General features: G+C 46.4%; 1 pseudogene; it reads left to right on the plus strand.

Annotated features, from left to right (window-relative positions):
- The first annotated feature begins 728 nt into the window (after positions 1-728).
- LOC146810609 (SLC35A4 upstream open reading frame protein pseudogene) lies at positions 729-1,058 on the plus strand (annotated as a pseudogene).
- Positions 1,059-6,497: the final 5,439 nt, after the last annotated feature.

The raw sequence follows: 6,497 nt of genomic DNA on the forward strand, positions 1-6,497 counted from the left end.
ATCGGGACTAAACACCATTATCTATAAATTACAAAGGAGAAGTATCCGGGGCAGATGAATGAGAAATTGAAGAAGGTTATGGTTAAGAAGTTAGAGTAGGCAATTTAACACAGTGAGAAAGTGTATTTAAGAGTGAAAGGTGTAGGTGAAAGAGAAAGAGTGGGAGAGGAAGGTGTGAGAGAACGAGGTGAGAAAGCAGTGACTGCCAGCCGGGTAACTATAGAAAAGACGCTGTATCATGAGGAGTGGCCACAACCGTCTGTTAATTTCATGGACCATCGATTCCTTATTACCGAGTCCGAATTTACAGAATCGGTAAATAAGAAACGGTAAAAACGATTAAAGAGATGTAGGAAAAGTCGGTAATACCGAATTACATGAAATTTGGTATTTAGGAGTCGGTAATTAACACTGAATGAAAGCAGGTTATATCTGTATGATGTCCACAAGGCGTCCGTAATTTGGGGTCCTTAAATTACGGACGCCTTACAGACATCATACTAAAATCGAAATGGGAAATTTCAGTAAGAAATGCGGTTTCCCTGCGAGAAGCCCCATGAGTTTAAAAGATTTCACTCGGGCCTCTCACACCTATCTTTTAAACTGTAGAGGCTGCCTGCAGCGGCCCCTCCTGGACCTCCGCAGACTGTGGAGTGGCCCATTGTCACTCTGAGACTGCAGCTGATTAGCACTTACAGAATGACAATGGGCCCAATTGTAGTGACAGCATGCGCCTAACAATTTGCGGGTGAAGATGGCAGACGACAAGAGTTCTACACCAAAGCTGAAAGTTCTGGCTTTTCTGAAAGATAAGTTGGAAGGATTGCAGCGTTGTGTGGAGTAGGGGTTGCAAGCTGGCGTGACCCAGGAAGGCTCGTTGCTAAGTTCTCCATTTCTGAAGGGCTTCCTCGTGGGGTTTGTGGTGGCCAAGCTCCGAGCCTCAGCTGTCCTAGGTTTTGCTATTGGTGCCTGCACAGGGATCTATGCAGCTCAGAACTATGCTGTTCCGAATTATCCGTGAATACCTTAGCTCTTTCAAGAAAGGGCGGCCGAACTAGCAAAGCACCCCAGATATTGCAGCTCTCGTGCTGCTAACCTTAAACAATCTGCACAGTGAAATATGTGCACACCTTCTTAATGAGAGAATTATATGCTGTTTTATTGTTGACTTGGAAAGGTGTTTGATAAATCAGCGGTCTGCTCACACACTACGAATTAGGAGACTTAGGGCCCGATGTAGGTGACCAAATACCGGTCGGTAACGGTGAAAATCGGTACATTTCACCGTTACAGACCGGTATATAGGCATGCACAATGTAGGGAAGGAATCGGTAATAAGGAATCGGTAAATACCGATTCCTTATTACCGAGTCTGAATTTACCGAATCGGAATTACCGATTCCTAATTTACCGAATCGGTAAATAAGAAATGGTAAAAACAATAAAAGAGATGTAGGGAAAGTCGGTAATACCGAATTACATGAAATTCGGTATTTAGGAGTCGGTAATTAACACTGAATGAAAGTAGGTTGTAATCAGGTGAAGTGTATATAAGCAATTCCAAAATGCAACAGTGTGATCACTATGGCGGCCTTCTATGTAATTGCAAGGCGGCTACGGCTACAGGCAGCAGGAGTGAGGATCAGGAGACGGGAGGAGATCGTTTACAGACAGCGCATCACACTCTTCCAACTGACTGAGGCTGAGATCCATGAAAGGTACAGGCTACACCCCCAAACCATCATGGACCTGGACCTGGACCATCCAACAACAAGGGCCCACGCCATACCACCACATGTGCAGGTGTTCTGTAGCCTACACCTACTTGCATCTGGCAGTTACCAGGGGGTGATAGCTGCGGTAGGTGGGGTGTCACAGAGTTGCCTGTCCCGTTTCTTCAAGAAGTCTCTGGATGCCATGATGCAGAGAATGCATCACTACATAAGCTTGGCACAGTTCCCACATGTCATAGGGTGCATTGATGGGACACACATTCCAATCTGCCCACCTGCAGCCACTGAGTATATCTACAGAAACCGAAAATCCACCCACTCCAAAAATGTGCAGGTAATCTGCGATGCAGCCCACATAATCACCGACATTGTAGCCAAATTTCCAGGGAGCACCCATGACTCCTACATGTTCCAGAACAGTGGGATCTACACACGCCTGGCTGCAGGAGAATTTGGAGAAGGATACCTGCTAGGTAAATCATTGTGACACACCCTGATGGATACAGCAGATTAATGTGTTGGTGTTTGTGATTAATGGCACTCTCTTTCTCACCTAGGTGATAGCGCTTATGCTGTGCGGTCATTTATCCTCACTCCCCACCTAAACCCATCAACCCCGAGTGAGAGACGATACAATGTGGCACACAAGACAACACGCAACGTAGTGGAGCGCACGTTTGGACTATTGAAAAGCAGGTTCCGCTGCCTCCACAAAGCGGAGGCGCCCGTCAGTACACACCCATCATCTGCTGCAAAATCATTGCAACTTGTGCTATTCTGCACAACCTTGCCACTAAGAAAGGCACAGAAGTTGAATTAACGGACTCAGAGGACGATGATGAGGAAATTGCTGAGCCAGAGCCCAACGCAGCAGGAGTGGCGCCAGCACCAGATGGGAGACAAAGGCGGGCAGAGATCACACGCAACTACTTCTGAGTAAGTAAGGACACACAGCCAGTTGTTGCATTTGAATGACGTAGTTTTATTTCTGGGCACTACGCCACTACACAAAGGGCTCAACTTGCCAGTCCGATTTGTGACAACGCTAAGAGCTTGTCATGGGTTAAGTCACCCAATAGAGTACACAAAGTGTGGGCTGCATCAACGCCTGCGGCCACGCACAACACTGCTGGGTTCACTCAGCAGACTGTCTTCACTGGCAATGCTCCCAGTGCCAGCCCCATGTCACCTGCTGCTCCTCCTGGTCTCAGTTGCAGGGGGCGTTATGCTGCTGCGACTGGTAGTCTCCTCGGCGTCCCCCACATCACATGCACCAGTATTGGCAGCCTGAGTTGTTAATAGCACTTCTAGTGCAGTTGTGACCTTGACAAACCCCTTAGAGACATCTTGGCTGCACTGTTGCATCCCTTCTTGCATGACCACGGAGCGCCTGCAGAGTAGAGTTGTGGCAGTTGCAAGGCGGTTCACCGCCTTTTTATGGTTTTCCTTCTTCTGCCTCTCTCTGCGCTGTGCCACCCTGTCCCCCTCAAGTTTGCTGCACAGCAGCATCACAGCCTGGGACATGTCCCTCATGCCCTCACCATCCCTTTCATGCCCTCCGCCATCTCCTTCATGCCCTCAGACAGCGTGGAGTTCATAGTGCTGATGCCCTTCTCGATGTCATTCATGCTACAATTAAGATGTCTCATTTGCCGCTGTACAGACTGTATTACCTTCCCTTGCAGGCGCTGAACCTTGACCATGTTTGCCTCCAGCCCTGCAAATCACCATTGTCCTCACCCTGCAAAGGTGGACTTTGTTCCCTGGGCCTGCGGCGTCTGGCACCTGTGTGCGATCTCCCTGAGGTGGACTGCGACCCTGCATTACTGCCATCCACTTGCACAGTCGAGATTTCGCCACCCCTGGTGTCTTCCAAGGACGAGTCCATCTCTTGTACAGTGGCAACAGCATGCCTCCTGGTTCTTGCCACTGGGGATGGTGTTGCTGCTGGTGATGCTAGCAGTGTTGGTAATGCTAGCAGTGTTGGTGATGCTGGCGGTGGTGGTGATGCTGGCGGTGGTGGTGATGCTGGCGGTGGTGGTGTGCCCTGTACTTGCACTGGCCTCCTCCGCTCTCTCCTTCCGGGGTACCCTTCCTCCCTTGTCTCGTGCAGCCCTGTGCGATGTCTCGCCTGTGGACAGAAATCGTACATTAGCTCACTAGTCTGGCAGCCCTACGTAGCAATAATAAATTGTCATTCCTGGAACACTATCTTTCTGTCCTCTGCTTGCTTATCACTGATGTGTGTCACATGCCTTGGTGTTCAGTGGGATGACTGTCATGATATGTGTTCCACTGACTACATCTCCCAGAATGCATTGCTGGTGATTAGTAAAACCTATACTGGAGTGGTATTCATACAGCCTCATTGGGGTGTGGTAAATAAAATTCATTACCGGGACTTAATTTGAAACGGAAACATAATAAAATAGCTCAGTAAAATGAGAGGCAGAATCCGTGGTATTAGAGGTTCGGAATGGGCTTTATTCCAATGAACGATTATAATCGGTTGCTCCAAGTTCCGTCACCACGAAGGTTCAGGAAGTGAAGTACATACTTTATTGACAAGAAATGACTTTTATAGTACATACATTACAATGAAGCGAATACAGTAGGCGTAACAATTGATAAGGAAAATGACGATTCATATGCGTAACCGAAAATGGGTGTAATAAGGAGTAAAAAGGAACATAATTGGTTATGATGTCATATATAGGTGGATCTATAAGATAATACTTGGCATAGATGCGCGCGCAGCAGCATGACGTGTGATTGACGTGCAACTAGGGGGTGAAGGGGACTTGACATTTAGCTCTACATGTGGAGACGAAAAGTCTGGAGGGTCAAGTCAACCTAATCCCAAATCATATCTAATATCCTATGTTTAAAGAACTGTGTTATCCAAAAAGAAGGACTCTCGGACAGAATCTATTCTATACTGACCGTGCGTGCGTGTACAAGCGTCTAAGTGTCTACACTAAATGCGAGGGGGTAGGAATATTCCATGGTAACAGGACTATGAATTACTTGCATAAAGACAGAGAAGCCGAGCCATTGCTCGGTAGCAAGAAGAATGTTTATTTAAACTACTAGACAGGAATGCATCGGCTAAGGGGTGAAGCAGATAACTCGAAGGTGAAATACAGTTCTTGGCAGAGAATAGGCTGATGTCAGGCTTCGTGAGCCGCGCAGAGAATGAGACAAAGTTCATGGTCACGGATGCAGGCTCAGACTGGAGTTTTCAGAGGCAGAAGGCAAGAAGAGTTCGATGACAGAATCAGGGCCTACTTGCCTGGACTGTAAAATGGCATAAGTGAACCATATAAAGGCGGTGGCCTTTCGTACTTAGGAATGGAATATCCGGCCTATTCATGGCGGATCTGACAGAGGACATGTTGACGGTGGACGCACATGTGTTTGCGTCTTCATAACTGGAACTGGAGGGAACATACATGCACTTGTAACATGCACATAGAACCGTTGGGGTCCAAGATAGGGGACATAACTGACCAGAAAAATCCATATTTCTACATTCCCTCCTTGTCCCCTACTTGCCCGTCAAGAGATATCAATCTTCATTAATCCATTGATCTGTTCATATAGCATCATTTGTTCTTCTTTCTTCTTCCGTGACGAATGAATTCTTGGTGGTGGAATACACGATGTGGCACACAGACCACAGATCGCTGGTCCACATTGTAGACATAGACAGCAACTGAATAGTATGAGAAGGCCAATACCTAGGAAAGATAGGACCTTCCATCCAAAGGTAGATAATATACTCCAAAACCAACCGGACCAAGTCCAGGTGCCTGGGTTCTGGTGTATCTGGCTTACAATCTTATGAAGGCGAGTTATGGCCTTATATACCGATGGCGAATTTTCTGGTATGAAAATGCAACAGCTTGATCCGATGACCCTACAAGCTCCGCCCCTATCAGCCAGGATGACGTCAAGGACAAGACGATTTTGAAGCACAACAATCCGCATAGCAGACTGCTCTTCTGTTAAATTGCCTAAGGCGGAAATAGTTTCATTCACTACTGCTTCAAGGGTTCTAGTTAATCTACGTATCAGCTTACTATTAGTAACAGTACCTATATAGGGAAAGATGCCTTTATTGAAATCGATGTATTTTTCCCATGCTGTTTCAGTGTAATCGACTATCGGGAGATCTCTCCTTACTCTACTATTTACTAAATGAATATTTCTGTGATAATCAGGAGGAGCTAAAAAAACTGGTGGCAAAAGAAATGCAATGTAGCAGGTACCATCCCAATCTAGGGGTAGACGCATATATGCAGTCTGACCACATATAAAGTAGGAGTGGCGATAAGCTCTAAATGAGGATTTGCCTTGATCACTGAATTCTACTATAGTAGTGCATTTACTATGGCCCATATGTATGGAACCAACTTTTCTTACACACAATTCACCTTTCGCTGGGAATACTGACATTGTTGGTAAAACTAGTTCAACTTCGGATTCGACATTTAGAACCATGAGATTAGGAGTAAAGTTACCTAATCCATATACTTCATTTTCTAGATCAGTTCCTGTTCCTTTGGGGCGACCCTCCTTGTCAGGGTAACAGACTTTGAATAAAACTAGGTTCAGATTTCCCCATACCCACTGGTCTTGGTAGACGGCTGTATCTGAGTCTATGGAATTGATTAAGCTGAACCATGCTCCACAGGAGCCATTATGTGTAAACGGATGTGGAAAGAAAGGCAGGACTCCTTCATAATTCTGATAGGGAGGGAG

This window comes from Triturus cristatus, chromosome 7 (genome assembly GCF_964204655.1).
Source record: "Triturus cristatus chromosome 7, aTriCri1.1, whole genome shotgun sequence".
NCBI lineage: Eukaryota > Metazoa > Chordata > Amphibia > Caudata > Salamandridae > Triturus > Triturus cristatus.